A 16,773-nucleotide genomic window follows, 5' to 3' on the forward strand; every position below is an offset into this window, starting at 1 on the left:
GCAGGAATGGCACGGGTGATAGAAGGTGGACGTGCTGTGGAGGGAGAGAGGATAGGACAGAAGATGGAGGTGACACACAAGGGCGTAAGAAAGGAGCTACGCTTTCCAATCCTCTCCTGGCTGATCAGCTGTGGCCATTCCAACCCATTAGTCAGTGAGAACAGTGTCTCATATCGATTGTACAAGGAAGAGAGTTCAGTTTATAATGATTTCCTTCCGCCAAGCTTATAGCAAAGACACTAGCAACTTACTGGTGGGAGCGAGGGTCTCACTCAACCCCAAACTGTACAAATGTGATGAGAAAGCAGCAGATACCTGCTGCTGAGGAGGGTGTCCGGAGGACCATGGCATCACACTGTAAGCTGACACTCAGCCAGGACACACCAAAATGGCCACCTTGTTTATGGTCATCATCCAAATTGATTGGTGGATGCCTGTGCCTATAGCTGTTGACTATCATCCCTGCTTGTGGCCACATAATTCTAACCAACAGTTTTGGAATGTGTATTGTACATATTAAAGATGAGGTTAAGAAAAAAGATGGCTTTGTTCAACCCATTGCCACTTTTAGAAAAGCAATCTGGGTATGGTTCTTATGAAATCCTTTGGAGTTTCCAGAATACGTCAGTTATTTTGTTCCAGATGAGGCTGCATTGTCCATAGATAGTACCTGGCTCTAAATAGGTAAGAGATTAGACACAGCTTCAAATATAGTAGCTCTCTTGCTTAGGGAACACCTTACTGGAATAATTAGTCTGTTGAGATTGGTTTACGTAGGGCCCCCAAATAAAAACCAGTCTTGAAATGTGCACTATCTTTAGCAATCACTAACAGTAAACTATCTTAGACTATATGTACTTGAAGACCGTTTTTTACACTTTTAAAAAGACTGTGTGTACTTTAAGGTGGCAAAAAATCACATAAGGGAAAAAGTAAATTTGCAAATTGAGAAGGAAAAACTCACTCTTTCTCCTGGTTGTTTCTCCTTTACTTTCACTTCACTTCTGACACTTCCGGTCACCAAATGTGTGGTTTTTTTCCCCAAGGTAAGTAATTCTCTGTGACACCATAAGGCAGCTGGGCGGCTTTATGATTTAACTCAGATCTGACACTGGAGAACTGGAGTTACCTGGAGATAACGTCAGATCCCAAAGGTGAGGGATTCAGTCCTAGAAGACTGCACACCCCCCAACTTCAGAGGCCAATCAGAAGTCCAGACTGTCCCCTGTGCTTCTGACCAGTCAGCTCTAAATCAGAGATTCCCACCTTAGGTTTGATTAATTTGCTAGAGCAGCTCACAGAACTCAGGGACACCCTTTACTTACTGTTTACCGGTTTATTATAAAAGGGTACAATAAAGGATACAGCTGAACATCCAGATGGAAGACATGCATAGGGTGAGGTATGTGGGAAGGGGCGAGGAGCGTCCATGCCTTCTGCAGGTCACCCCTCTCCAGCACCCCAACGTGCTCACCAACTGGAAGCTCTCTGAACCCTGTACTTTTGGGATTTTTATGGAGGATTCATCACAGAGACATGATCGATCCATACTTGCACTTCTAGCCTCTCTCCCCTCTTTGGGGGAATATGGAGTGGGGCTGAAAATTCCAAGCTTCTGATCTTGGTCTTTCTGGTGACCAGCCCCCATCCAGGAGCCCACCCAGGGTGACCTCATTAGAGCAAAAGACATTTCTATCACCTTGATGTCAGGAACCAGCATCAAAGACCAAATATTAGAATAAAAGATGCTTCTAGTGTACTTATCACTGAGAAAATGACAAGGGTTTTAGGAGCTCTGTGCCAGGAACTGGGGGCGTGGACCAATATATATTTTTTCCTATTATTTCATACAAATCTATTTGGTTTAAACACCTATTAGGAAGGATGATAATGTGTTTGGTTAAATATGCCTCTGGGTTATATACAGCACATGAAAGCTGTCTAAATGCAGCTCCTACTTCAATGTTTTTAAACAGCTTTATTTAGGTATAATTTATGTACCATAAAATCCACTTGTTTTAAGTGTACGACTATCACCATAGTTCAGTTTCAAGATGCAGTTTTAATATGTAAAACTCAAACATGTTAAACAGAAAACTCACGCTCATTATTGGGCTGGATTAAGATCTTTAGGGGTCTTAAGCACCCGGCAGGGTTTGTGTGTTTCCCTGTCCTAATTCTCCTCTGACTCTGCCTCTCTCCTGTATTTCCTCCTTCTCTCCCTCCCTCTTAGCATCTTAGGTGCTCAGGGAACAAGTTGAAATATAATCTCTGCCCTCGAAGATCAAGAACACAGTCACGAAAAGTGATAACAAAAGATTATCACATTGTTTTGTGGAAGTGTCATCCTGATAGAAGGGCAGTCCTGGGAATCATGGGGTCACATTTATCTCAGCCCCACCCCGTGTTCTAGGAGATTTAAGGGTTCAGCTCGATAAACATTTATGGGATACCTATGCTTGATGCTGTGGGTACAAAGATGAATAAGAACTCATCCCTGCCTGGATTTAAGCAGCTTTCATTCAACCTCAAGTGACAATGCATCAATAAATGTTACTGGTCTGACTAACCGTGTAACCCAGTCCCAGTACCTTGACTCAGCCCAGGGAAGTGGAGTGGGGATACTAGAGCCCGCCCCCTCACACACATCCTGTCTGATGGCAGGAAGTCTCTCCCTCTTCAGCTCTCCCCTCAGAAGGCACCTTCTCAGGGGGCCCTCCCTGGCCACCAAACTAAAATTTCAGCTTCCATCCAATACAAAGTCTTCCCAACGCCCCTCCCTGCTTGATTTTCCCCTTTCCTTCCCTTTCCCTCCCCAGCACACAGTTTCTTTCACTTATTTATTATCTTGTGTATTCCCGGCTTCCTCCATTAGGATGTAAAGTTCTGTGAGGGTAGGGACGTGGGTCTGTTTCCTTCTCTGTCCTAACTCTAGGGCCACGTTCCAGGTACAGAGTCCACACTCAAGGAATATTTGTTGAAGGAACTAAGGACTATCTGATCCTATCTTACTCCCCAGTGCCGGGGGATCCATCCTGATAAGCCTGGTTCTTCAAGACCTGGGGTGCTGCCTTGATCTCGTCTCCCTCCCTCCCACACACGGGCACAATGCCTCAGTCTGGAGCGTGATGCCTTCCTGAAGCTTTGACCATGCTGCCTGCCAGCTTGCGCTTCTCAACACTGTCTGCTCCTAACTGCCTTGATCCTGGAAGTGTCTCAGTGAAGAACGCTTTTCGACATGTAGTTGCCTGTGCCTCTCCTGACTCAAACCGTGGCTGCCTGCCCCGGCGCTGGCCCCCAACTCATCTTAAGAGCTGCCTATCCCGGTCTGCCCCACTAAATTAACCTTGTCTGTGTGACAGCTTTACAAGACTGGACAGAAGGCAGAACACCCATGATGCGGTTGTGAATTAAAATACCAGGCAGGGGGAATGAATGACTAAGGGTGTTAGAGTTTACCCAACACCATGCTGAATGCTTGAATCCTCCCAAAGAATTGTTTGGAAAGCAGCTGAAAATGATTTTAAACATTTTGTAATAATTAGCGATCCCTGAAAGTAGCTTCCTCAGCGTAGTCTTTAAAGTCACTCTTGTATAATAATATTTCTAGGCTAAACTTTTCTAGTAAAATCTTGGTGTGTTGTAACTCATCATCCTATTCAAAGCTCCTGGTCAATATCAGAGTTTTCAATACTCTTATTAGCTTCTCATTAAAACAACAAGAAGAAGGAAAAGAATTTTTTTTTGGCTCCTGAAGTTGAGCCTGAAAATAAGACTCCTGAAGTTTTCTACTCCAAGAATATATGTCTGCTTTTAAAGCAGACATATCGCTTTCATTCCTGCCAGGTGTACAATAGAGGATATAACTTCAGGGAGCAAAAGGACATGGGTCAGCCAGGTGAACATTTTATTTGGGATCCTAGAAAAGCCTGATACCCATCAAGCTTTATGTTTCTTGGTGACTGATTTCTGTATGTGCTGAGTGACCGCACATTTGGGAACACTATCAACAGGTTTTTATCTGAGGGACAAGAAGGGTCCCTTGAGTACCCTTTGAATTTTAGTAGGTCACATAGCGTGGTTCATAGGGCTTCCATCTCGTAATTTTGGCAGAAGCATTTACATGAGCTATTGGGAGAGTTTAGAATGGGAGTTCTTTTCTCGTGGACAAGACAGTAGGGACATAAAGACAGCTCCATTCTGGCAGCCCAGAAAGGCTGCCTGCTCTGCTGGATGACTAGGGACCACTCAGTTGAACCCTGGTGCTGGAGATCCAGGAAAGTTGGCAGGCTTCACTTTACTAGAGTCATAGAACAGACTTTTGGGTTTCCGTTCTGCAAAGAAATCCTCTAAAAAGGCAACAGAGAGTATGGACACCATCCTCCACCAGCGACCTCCCTCCTCCATTCTGCTATTCTGCAGTTAACACAAGAGCCACGCCTAGATTTTCTCGGAGGAACTAGACATTCTAAGCATGTCCCTAAGGTAGGAGTTCGGTTTCGTGGTGGAGAATAGGGTGGGCCCCGAGGTCCCGGGGATTCGCACTGACATGTAACCCTCAGGACTGGCCCCTCCCTGTTCCTGCTTCCTGCACCCCATCCTAGGGAACCAGGTGGTGGGGTGTCATTCAGGCTTCTTGGGACGCATCCTCCCCTCCACCAAAGCAGGACCCCGCCCTGCCTGGACCACATGAACTCTTAGGGGCAGCCAGAAAGTACCAGCGGTGACGCGGACCCAGGGCAGTTTCTGGAAACGTCACGATCTCGACTCTCCCCTCGCTCGGTCCCCAGGTCCCGAGCTGCAGACTGGTTCCCGCCGGCCTCTGCCCCTGCCTCAGCCCCTCCCTCCTGCCGGCTGAGCTCGGCCTCCTTTCACACCTGATTCCAGCTCGGGTCCCACTCGCGCGCCGTGGAGGGGACAACGTCGAGGTCCCGGCCGAGGTCGGGCACTTGGGGGCAAGGCCGAGGGAGCGCGCGGGGGAGGGTGGGCGGCTCCTCAGCCCGTGGGTGGTTTGCGATTCGGAACTGACAGACTGAAGTCCTGGACCAGCGGGGAGGTGGGAGGGAAGGGGCGTGGGAGGTGGAGCCGCCGGGGAGGGGCGGTGCCGCGGGGAGCGGAGCCCGGCCTCTCGCCCCCACCCCTTTTGGTGCCCGAGTCTGGGCGGTGACACAAAAAGCTCCCGCTCCTAGCCGAGCGCCTGGCGGCGGTGTTCGACTGCGAGCGCGGAGGGCGGCCGGGCAGGTGGGGCGCCTCCTGAGGGTCAGAGCAGGGAGCTGGGGCTGCAGGCGCCGCCGCCGCCGCGCTCCCCGCGCCCGCCCCGCAGCCCTCGGCGCGCGTCTGGCCGAGCGGGTGACGGGCGCGCCGGGACCCCCCGGCGATGCTGCCGCTGCCGCTGCCGCTGCCGCTGCCGCCGTCGCCGCTTCTGTAGGGAGCGCCGGAGCCCGCTGCGGAGAGAGGTCGGTGAGTTTCGGTTTCTCGGCTCTGTCCCTCCTGGGTCGCAGGCGGCGAGAGGAGCGCGAAGGGATGTCTGCGCCCCCGCGGCGGCCGCGCCCGGAACTAGGGAAGCTGGAAAGGGGAGGTGCCGCCTGGTGGGTAGAGGGGGCACCTTTTGGACTGTGGAGGCGGGGGTGGCGGGGCCACAGGGGTCGCGGGGAGCGGGGCGCGGGGCGCGGCGAGGCAGCCCTGGAGCGCGCGGGAGGGGGTCCCTGGAGTTGCGCCTCTCCCGAACGCCGGCGGAGCTGCGCCCGCGGCTGGGTCTCGGGAGCGGCGCTGGCGGCGGCTCCGCCGAGTCCTCGGATGCCCTCTGGAGCTCCTGTCCGAGGGAGCCGGTCTCGTGCCCGCGCCGCGCGCGCCCCCCCGGGATGGGCCCCTGGCAGGGCCTCGGTCGAGCGCTTCCCCCCCCTCCGGAAGTTGTCTCTGCGGTCCCCGGGCCCCTCCGGGGAGGAGAGGGCTTAGTGGAGGGCCAGATGTTGGGGGTCTTTTGTGCGCACCCACGCGTCCGGGGCGCTCGCTCCGGGGAGGGCAGCGGCAGCACAAAGCAGGCTGGACTCGTGGGACGCTGCTCCGGAGGCGGCGGTCCCCAATCCCGCCTAGGCTGGGGGCGGCGCCGCAAGGTTTTGGAGAGAGTAGAGAAATAGGCAAAACAGAGTGACCGGGACTTGATGAGGTGGCGGACAGGGGCGACGGAAAGAAGGATGCTCGCGAACGCAGCGCTGGTGTGTCTCTTTGGGCGCGTGACTGGGCGCCTCGCGTTCCCACATAACCGGGTTTACCTAGTGTATTTTGCTTGTGCTCCACGGTGCTATGCTATGCCTTCTCGTTTTTCTTTCTTTCTGAGGGATTGCCGCTGCCAGTGGAGGCTCTACAACCAGAGGATAACTTAGGGGCGGGGGAGACTGCAGAGGAGTCCGGGGAGGTGGTTGTTTGTCCCGCGGAGACGATTAGGAAGCGTTACGCCCCTCGGCGGCCCGCCAGCCCGCCACACCTCCGCCGCCTTCCTCCACCTCCCCCCAGTTCACCCACGCCACCACCGCTGCTCTGCCCGGGAGGTTGTTTGGGTTTCTGTGCTGCGCCTATCTAACCCTTACTGCATGTATTTCACTGCAGGCTGAACAAAGCTCAGGCTCAGTTGTGCTTCCTGCTTGTCAGCCTCTTGCCTCCCAAACGCGTACCATTTCCACTTGATGTCATCACGCAGAAGGGGGTGAAAGGGACTCGGTGACAGATTCAGGTAACCACCGCTAATCTGGGTAGCCTCCTGGGTGTCTCTGGGTCATTTAGGTCAACGGGCATTTGCAGGGGGGCTCTTTGGGTGGTTTCTGCCTCACACCGTCCATTCATTCCTGTCTGTGCGGAGCAGAAGGGGCTGCTGAAACTCCTGATTCAAAGAAAGAAATTGCAAAAGACTTGAAACCTTCCTTTTGAAGAAGTCATTGAGGGCAGGCTGCGTTTGGGGTTGTATAAATTCCACCTGGTTCCCTTTGAGGGGAATTTTGATATAATCCACACATAGGCAGTTGTATCTGAATGTGGGGTTTGGATATGTGTCTGCTTTCTTATCTGTAGTAATACATTTTGGCTTCAGTCTGTAGGTGGGATATCATTTGTTGAAAAGGTATTGGTCAAATGTCCTAGTTGTTCACCTTATGAAACACTGTCCCCCCCACCCCCCGCTTTATTGTAATAGTGTTCGCAATAGCAAGAGGGACGTGCAGAAGTAAGTTACTGGGAGGCAGGAGGGAGGACCGTTGTTGGGGGAGCAGAAAATGGAGCTTCAGTTAAGCTTCCATTTATATAGCCATGAACCATTAGGCCCTCAGTCTTCATTTTATCTTTAGGTGTTGGTTCTTTTCCAAAAACTCTGGCCTATTATTCTTTTCTTTCCAGGGATAGTTCTGTTTTGATGGCAGCCTAACCAGGTCTAGGGTTATCTTGATAAAGCTCAGTGAAAGCCTACCCTTCAGATGGATCAGGACACCTGGTGTTGGTGTTGTCTCCAGAGGGCAGAGTCATGGTGTCCTGCACGAGAGGTAGGGAAGAAGGATGTGTATGGACATAGACTCAAGTTTTATTTTGCAGGAAGAAGGGACGGCTGAGGACCAGAGGCCAGTGTGCTGTCTCTTGCACTGTAGCAACAGCATGGTATCTGGGGCAGATTCTCCCTTCACCATTTTTCCCCCCAAATCCCTTAAAAAAAAAAAATTTAAAAACTTGAAAGATTTGTCATTCCCCTCTAGGGTAGTTTTGTTTGGAAACGTGACTTTTAACAAAACATCAGTGATGCTGGCATTTATTCTTCGACTCAGAGCATTCAAGTATCACTAGGAAAAGTAGATGAGTTATCAACCTGTCCCAGCTGAAACAAAGACCAGTGCTTTGGAAAGATCAGCTCTGTAGTGGGGCTAAGCTAGAGGTATTTTGACAAGTGGTTTTTATGTCAGCAATAATGCAGGGTGTGTGCTGTGTTCCTGCAAGAGGGGAAGCTACGTGATGGGATAATAGGGAGTGTAATAATGCAATAGAAACAAAGGGTGTGTGTGTGTGTGTGTGTGTGTGTTTTAAATAGAAAAAATAAATACCTCACCCACAAAATTCCACATGGGAAAACGGCTGCCTGCACATGTAAATGCATGTCCAAGAACAAAGATAGCTGTAGCGCAGGGTTAGCTTTCAATGTGGTTTTCAATTGTGTCTAGTAATAAATCCTAATCAAGTGTTGTACTGATGTTTAATTTGTTCTTTTAGGTGGATGCTCCCCACTCCCAGATGTCGGCAGTAGTGTGTTTTAGTTTTAGGTTGGAGGAGCCCTAGAGGTGATGAGACCGACTTTTTCCGCCAGAGCTGAGTCCTTTCTACAGTGTTCATTTAATTCATTTGGCAGATGTTTATGGAGCACCTGATAGACACAGGGCTCTCTGATAGCTGCCAAGGGGCAGGCTGGGGCGGAGTGTGGAGACACAAAGGTGAACCATCTTCCAGAGCTTCTTGGGGGGATGGAGAAATGAAGACCTGACTAATTAGGTGCAGTGGGCGCTAGAGAGAGGGGAGCGAAGAGGGGGTACTGGACTTCTGAGGAGGCAGCTTACGATCATCCCGCCTCCACCTGAACGCCTCTTTCATTAGGGTGCTCACTGCTTTACCAATGTCTGCACCTGTTGTCAGAAGGTGACCTTCTCTTCATAGTCTTTAAACTCCGCAGCTGAATTCCACGTGAATGCGTAGATTTCACCATTGTCGAGAGGTTATTCTGTTTTCATTCCTTATTCTCAGAGTTGTTTAGACCTGTCTATCCTGTTGGCACCCTCTACATTTCAAGGCATTATTCAGGCCCTGCTGCACTTGAATTTTGAAATAAATTCTGCTTTTCTGAATTAGAAAACAGATGGGAGGGGGACTCTCCCATCTGCAGATTTCTCTCTTTTTTAAGCAGTGATGTATCAGCAAGATAGGTTAGGTTATTCTGCCATAACAAATAACCTCCGGGTCTCAGTGGCCCGGTTTCTTTCTTTCCCACACTGTGTGTCCAACACAGTCAGCAGGTGGGCCCTGCTCATCTTAGTCATGCAACGACCCAAATTGGTGGGGGTGTGATCTTGACGTGTGATCAAGGTCACAAGATCACTGCAGCATGGGAGAGGAAGCTCCAGAGGATCTTGCTCCAAAATGACACGATCTGACCCTGAAGTGACTTACGTTGCTTCACCAGACTAGTCCTACGACCCCGTTTAACGACAATCTGATATTTCTTGTACTGAAAAAGGGAAAACCGGATACAGGTGAGTAGCACTAATGACCTTCCACAAGTGATGTGGCCTAGTGTGTTCCTATGGGGTCTAGCTTAGCGCATTGAGTGTTATACGAGTATGGATTGAATGAACAAATGATGCGTCACTTAAAGAATCTGGTCGTACTCCAACCTGTTCTTTACTAATATGTTGCTATTATATTTGCTCATATGACCGCACACCGGTCATCAAATAAAAAATGATAATTATTTTCTCTTTTTGCCTGTTTCGAGTAGTTCTTTGTTCTGACGTGATAGGCCAGGAGATGTTTCCAAGGCTGGTTCTAGGAGGTTCTGTGCTTAGCATTATATAGTAGAGAGATGTTGCTTACACACTTCCTCTCCCTCGCTGTCTGCCTCTTGTCTAAGACTTCCTGAGTTTGTTTGAACAGCTAAGGGTAGAAAAAGAGCAACGGTGGGCCTAGCGTCACCCAGGATGTGGCCTCCCTCAGCCAATACGGCAGATAAGACCTAGAGGGGGCAGGGGATGTGTGGGGTAGTCTGGATCTTCCTCTTATTGCTTTGATATTAGAAAAAGGAATTTGGACAAGAGGTATTTTCTGGTCATGGGGCTAATAGAACACCTGAGAGCTCTGGGGCATTCAAACTTCCATCAGCAACCATGGCGGCTATGAGGGTGGTAAGTTTTAAAGCCTCCCTTTCTGCACCCTCCCTAAAAATAGTTGGGTTCTGTGGCATAGACATTGTGAGGGGCTGTGGATTAAGCGGCTGGTGGCTTCTTGAGAGATTTTGCTGTGCAGAGTGCTGGTCGCGCAAATAATCTTTGTTGTGATAAATGCGTGCACGGATTAGAACGTTTAGGATTTGATGTGTACCTTTAGCATAAGTATGGAATTGAACAAAAGAGTATGGCTTCTGGGTCAGTAATCACCTTGTTGAAGTCATTTTTACAGACAGCTCTCCGTAAGCAGGTGATATGGTAAACTGACTGCTAGCTCCTGAGTCAGTGACCAGAGGACCTCAGTGTTGGCCTAAGAGTCCAGAGGCTGCCCCCTAGTCCAGCTTTCCTTGAGTGACAAAGGATTGCACCTGTAGGAGTTCTGAGGTGGAGATGAGCAGCTGAGAAACCGGCAGAGAGATCAGATGCAGCCCATCCAAGACCTCCAGGTACTAATTCAGGGCAAGGCGCAGACTGAGAGAGGGAGAAAATTAAGCCCGGAGGGACTGGTCTTGAAATATCTTTGGGAAGCTCCAAAATACATGCCTAGATTTTGTTTGGCCTCTGAGTTCCTACCGTTTTACTTTCATAATGAAGTTGGCCATCTAGGTAGAAGACTCCTGTGGAGGGAACGTCGTTCCTTGCACTGCTGGTCGCAATGACGTGGTTGCAATGTCGTGGAAGCCGGAAGGAAGGAAGGTGTTGGTTTTTTTGATCCTTCCCTCAGGGCTTTGGGAGCTACACTGTATGTTCCAGGATAAAACAAATACTTGTTTTATGGTTAAGGATTTTCTATTTCCAGTTGACTTACTGTCGTTGTGAGATTTCAGGACGGAGGCCTCAAGTAGTGTATATGTGATTTGCATTTCCTTTGGGTAGCTCTTGAGGCCTGGGGTTTCCTGCCGGAGACCTGATGTGGCTGTGCAGGCCTTGAAGCACATTCCTTGTGGAGTTGTGTGTGTGTGTGTGTGTGTGTGTGTGTGTGTGTGTCGGGGGGCGGGCAGGTGTGGTACCTGTTAGCTGCTGGGAGTCAAGGGGCTGAGTAGGAAAAGGATGCCTTATTCACCACTTGATTTATTAATTCCTGCATGGATGAAACTCATTGCAACATCCTGCATGGTAAAGGTTATTACTGTAACATCACATAGGCTTCCTGGGGGAGCAGACTTCCCCAAGGAAGGGATTGATCAAATGCAGATGTGCTGCTGGTGGAGAGGAAGTTATGAGGAAATGGAGTCTCCGAATGCAGTATTCTGTGCTTGTGTTTTCTCTTTCTGCTCCCCCATCCCCATCTTACGCCTACCTATCAAGGAAGTGTAACTTTTCTGCCTCACTTTCCATTAATAAGTCCAGATAATCACATGTAATGTACTCCTCACTGAGGTTCTACGAGAACTGATGAGATTTTGGTAAAAGTTTTGAGAGATACTGTGGAAATAGGGGCCATTATTATTCACGTTGGTGTTCCGCTTATTAACAGATTAACTGATCATCTTTATTTTTTAAATTTTTTATTTCTTTTAACATCTTTATTGGAGTATAATTGCTTTACAATGGTGCGTTAGTTTCTGCTGTATAACAAAGTGGATCAGCTATATGTATACATATATGCCCATGTCCCCTCCCTATCCCACCCCTCTAGGTGGTCACAAAGCACCGAGCCTGATCTCCCTGTGCTATGCGGCTGCTTCCCACTAGCTCTCTATTTCACATTTGGTCGTGTATATATGTCCATGCCACTCTCTCACTTCATCCCAGCTTACCCTTCCCCCTCCCCGTGTCCTCAAGTCCATTCTCTACGTCTGCGTCTTTATTCCTGTCCTGCCCCTAGGTTCTTCAGAACCATTTTTCTTTTAAGATTCCATATATATGTGTTACTATGCGGTATTTGTTTTTCTGACTTACTTCACTCTGTATGATAGACTCTAGGTCCATCCACCTCACTACAAATAACTCAATTTCGTTTCTTTTTATGGCTGGGTAATATTCCATCGTATATATGTGCCACTTCTTCTTTATCCATTCATCTGTCGATGGACACTTAGGTTGTTGCCATGTCCTGGCTATTGTAAATAGTGAACTGAGCATCTTTAGTGACAGTTCCCACATCTTCCTTGATTTCCATCCCCACTGCCACATCTTAGCTGAGAACCTTATTTCTCTCATTCCTGGCTTTCCCAGCCCCAGCTTCCTGTCCAACTTTGACTTTTGCTCTGCATGACTTTAAAACACAACATTAGCTGGGATGGTTAGCCCACTAGTCCCCCAAAATGCTTTGCATGGCCCTATTTCTTAATCCTGGAATATTCTGTGGCCTACAGTCTCCTGTGCCTCATGATACCCCATCATTAAAGGTGTGACTCAGCTCTTAACTCTCCTAAAAAACTTAACTCCATCATTTTAGCTCATAGCAATCCTTGACGCCTCCACAGTTCTCTGTCAAAATTACCTCTCTCATTTCACTCAACATTCATTCTACAAAGGGCACTTATCATAGATTGTCCTGTATTATCACCTAAGATTGAAGTGTTTTTTTCTTTCTGTTTAATTGCAAAGAATAGAAACCCACTAAAGCTAGTTCATGTAACAGGAGGTGTGTTGACAAGATGTCCCAGGGTGTCTTTTGTCATCAGGCCACACATCACAAGTCATTGCTCAGCTGGGGGAGAGGGTAAGGCGGACAGTTCTTTCCAAGGGGCCTGCGGGCTGGTAGATGTAGAGATTAGAACAGCAGGGTCTCAGTTCTCTTGCAAGTTCCTTAAAGATGAAGACTGGATGAGGTTTGACCTTATTTTGTATTCCCTACCACATTTGTACAAATTAAGGGCTCCGTACATATTCGATTATTGATAACACAGAAATGATTTTGACTTACTGTGGTAAGGGAATTATATATGCTTTGGGCCTGTAGAATTGAAGTTAAGAAGAGAGAAAATTATTTTTAAGAGCTTCCCCTACTTGCATTAATAATGAGTAAATGTTGAATCAGATTAGAGTTGCCAGGCTGCAGTGTGCATACCAGTGGCTGGGAGGTGAACATTCTCATAGAGGGTCACATTCTAAGACAATAAATTGTCACTGGTGGCCTGTTTTTCAACTTGAATTGGGCTGATTCTGCCAAAACAATAACAAAGCAAACAAAAAACCCCTCTTCTTGGGGACATACAGTAAGCAGCATCAGAACTCTACACTCCACCAAGCCAGCCAACAAACTCAGGGAGCAGATTGTGCTGTTTGGGTTTGACATGAGTGGGTGATGGTTTCCCACAAATGGCTACCACCCCTCCCTTCCTAATTAACTTCTGGCCGTAAATGCCTTTGGGAGGGACATCTGGTTTACCTCACTTCTTTTGGTTTTGGAATAATTCACATGATAGAAAGTCTTCTTTAGCCCTCGGAATGCTCGATCATTATGGATAGTGTTATTATGAAAGAGGAAATGTGTTCAGCTGCTTGGAGAAAATGGCCAGGAATATATTAGCATTGAAATAATGTTCTCAGTTTGATGGGTAATGAATGGAGCTGAGATAAATGTGTCAAAAACAAAGTATTTGGTGTGATGTTCTTCTGCAGTTGTGTTGCTCTGTAGGTTTGCAGATTGCTTCCTTTCAGGTTAAATGAAACTGAAAGTGGCTGGAGAGCAGGAGGGTAGATCTCTACCATGCAGGTAGAGTGCCAGCCATCCTTAACTGGGGTAAGTACCTGTCCATGTATTCCTGCCCCATCACACTAACCCTTCAGAGGCTTCAGCTAGGAGTTCATCTGTTCACCTATGGTGGTGGCTAAAATAGCCTTTGAAACATTGAGCATCAATAACTTAAACCTCATATTAGGTATGCAATTGTATTTATTACATTTATTCAAATATTGAGTGCCTACTGTTTGCCAGGCACAATTCTGCCCAATTCTAACGAAAATCCCTACCTTGCCTCAGCTTAATGTATGAGCTTAACTCATAATTGATTTGGTTTCTGCCTTTTTTTTTTTTTTTCTTGCAATGGCAACACTAAAAGTGGAGAGAATAAAAGAAATGTATCTGATACTCTCCTCTGCCTCACTATATATGCTCACCTTACTCGAACCTAATTCAATTGAATGGTTGAAAACATGGAACTTTTGAAGCAAGATGGGTTGGGTTCAAACATGAGCTCTGTCGTAATGACCTTAAGTAAATAAGGTGTGACTGAGCCTTGGTTTCTTCCTCTGGAAAATGGAGGTCAGTCAACCTCACTGAGTTACTGTGAGTGTGAGATCGTTTATATAAAGTGCTTAGTGTGTTGTCCTACACATCACAAGCCCTGCATAATGGCAGCTATTATTATCGTCCATTTTATGTAGTATTTACCATCCACCAGTCTTGGTGCTGGATTCTGGAAATCTTGGGGTGAATGGTTATGGTCTAAAGTGAAGGAGCTCTTAAACTAGCCAAGGAAATACCCACATCCAAATAACTCCAGCCTTCGGCATTCTGTATGTCGTGTCATTGGAGTCTTGTCATTGGAAAGTCTTTGTAAAGCTTCAATGGTGTGGCATTTTAAAAGGATAGGCCTTCTCAGGAGGAAGCTGGAGGAAGCTGTGAGGTTCTAGGACAGCCCACGGGCAACCCAGGCCTTCCTTAAAGGGCACCAGGCGCCTTTCTCCTAGGGCCTCATTTCCCTCGGGCAAGTGAAGTAATGTTCCTCCCTTTGCTGAGGTCTGGTTTCTTGGGGGTAGGGTGACCCACTGACTCAGCTTGTCCAGGCCTAAGAGGGTACCTGAGTTGAGGGACTTGCCATTTTAAAACCAGAACAGTCCCAGGAAACCTGGGACCAGTTGGTCACCCGACTTAGGGGTCCTGTCCTTGTTCTATGATGTTCACATCCTGAAGGAGGCTTTGTAGACATTTCACATCGTTAGAGACACCGCCATCGTAAGACAGGAGGCAGGAGAGAATGGGGCAGGATAAGACTGGAGAAGGCAGTGTAGCTGTCAATCTATATTTGAATCTGCTTTTTGGATGGAATCTTTATTAGTATTAGTATTATTTTAAAGAAGAGAGCTCTTTAATAAAGGCACAAAAACTAGACTGTACAATGCAAAATATAAAGTTAATGGAGTCTTTAAAAAGTTTCCCCTAGACAGTGGTATTTGCTATGCCTGGTAGGGCTGTTGAATGGAACTTGGTACATAGTAGACATTTAGTAAATATTTGTTGAAGGAAGGCTGGAATCAATTTAATCTTCAGAAATAGCTTTGAGATCTGGGTTCCAGTTCAGGCTGGATTTGAGCCTGGGCCTTTGATACCTAATTTGAAAACGTGTAAACCCAGATCTGCTCTTGTTGCAAGCAGATTCCTTGTTGTGCTGATATCCGAAGTGTATTTATGTAGGAGCTTAGGCGGCCCTTCTCCACTTGTGTTTTTTTCTTCTCGGTGAAACCACATGACACCAGCAGATGGGTTGCCTTGTCTTTTGGTTGCAGCTAGGATGTTTCTGGAACGTGCCCGTGTTGTAAACGTGACGGTAGCATGGGCTGTGATGGGGGCGCTTGTGTATCCAGTGCTCAGTGCTTTCCTCCCAAAGGTATGGGAGGGATTTCCTGATGAGTCTGTTAATTCCAAGTGGGGGCTGGGAAGGGGACCAGGCCTGGCTCCATACTGCTGGGTGGAGATGTCCAGAGCCGGGCTCCCATTTGCCAGCGTTCCCTCTTCCTGAATCTTCGTTATTAACACGGATGGCAACCTATAAGGCTCTTAGATAAGCCACAGATTTTTCTAGTCTTTAGCTGAGTCTTCAGATGGTAATCTTTTGTTTTCTTTTTCTTCCTGAGAAGTGTTAACTGTTTATCCAGGGATGGTAGGACCTGCAACAAATTGCCAGAAACAGTAATTAGTTTGCTGGTTGCCAGTTCTCTAAATCTCATGCACAGAGCACCTGAGGGCAACTGCCAGACATTTACATCACCCTTCGCATCAGATTCCCATGTCATCATTATGTACACTGAGAAATCATATTCTTTTATGTTCCTGACAAGCCAGATTTCTTCATGGTTTCTTACTTCACCTAAGAAGTAGGTAAATAGCTTATCTACGGAAGGGGAATCTTTCGGTAAACAGAATTGATTTACTAAATTGCCTTTATTTCCATACACAAAATACTAAATATTAGTTCAAAGAGAGTGTTTCTTTGCAGAGTCCATAGTTTACTTTTTTTTTTCCAACAGTGGAGTCAGAGCTATCAAAAATTTATTGTTCATACACCTTGAGTTTATATCAAAATAATAAAGTTTTTGAGAATTGCATCTCAGGGCGGTCATACTTCCCTACAAGGAGTTCATTGACGTACAAGGAAAAATGTCTTTACTAAGAAGTTAAAAAGAACACGACAGACTTCACTCCAGACTTATTATACCTTACTTGTTGAAATCTGTCCATGCAGATGCCGAACCCTCTCTTTAATGTGCTCCTTAAAATAACATTCTCTTGGGATCAAGTCCAGTCTGCAGTAGAAATGGAAGAAGGCACTGTCCAGACAATTTAGAATTCCTTGTAAATTAGGAGGGCAGTGATAATCAATTTTGAAGCCTAAGCGTGATTCAGCCTAGTTCTTCTGGTTGGCTTGACTTTTGTTTTATTCCTTGTTCTTGACTTATTGCAAAAGGCATTGCCATGCAATTCTGTTTCCACTTTGCGTAAAGGTGGATGGGACTTGACTTAGCCTAAGACCCTAGATGTCTCCCCCTCACCATAGGAGGAAGCAGTTAGGAACAGGCTGACTCTTCTCCGGGTTCTGGAGGCTGCTTCCCTCGTTTTTTTTTTTTTTTTTTTTTTTTT

The 16,773-nt window shown here is 47.3% G+C and overlaps 1 protein-coding gene across 1 annotated transcript in view; it reads left to right on the plus strand.

Moving 5' to 3' along the window:
• Positions 1-6,452: 6,452 nt before the first annotated feature.
• RNF152 (ring finger protein 152) overlaps positions 6,453-16,773 on the plus strand; it is a 73,624-nt gene continuing 63,303 nt past the window's right edge. Inside the window, exon 1 of the mRNA XM_007457531.1 lies at positions 6,453-6,730. The gene's annotated coding sequence lies outside the window, so the exon portion shown is untranslated. The remainder of the gene's footprint in view (positions 6,731-16,773) is intronic.

The sequence above is a fragment of the Lipotes vexillifer genome, unplaced genomic scaffold, assembly GCF_000442215.2.
Source record: "Lipotes vexillifer unplaced genomic scaffold, Lipotes_vexillifer_v1.1 scaffold125, whole genome shotgun sequence".
Taxonomy (NCBI): Eukaryota; Metazoa; Chordata; class Mammalia; order Artiodactyla; family Lipotidae; genus Lipotes; species Lipotes vexillifer.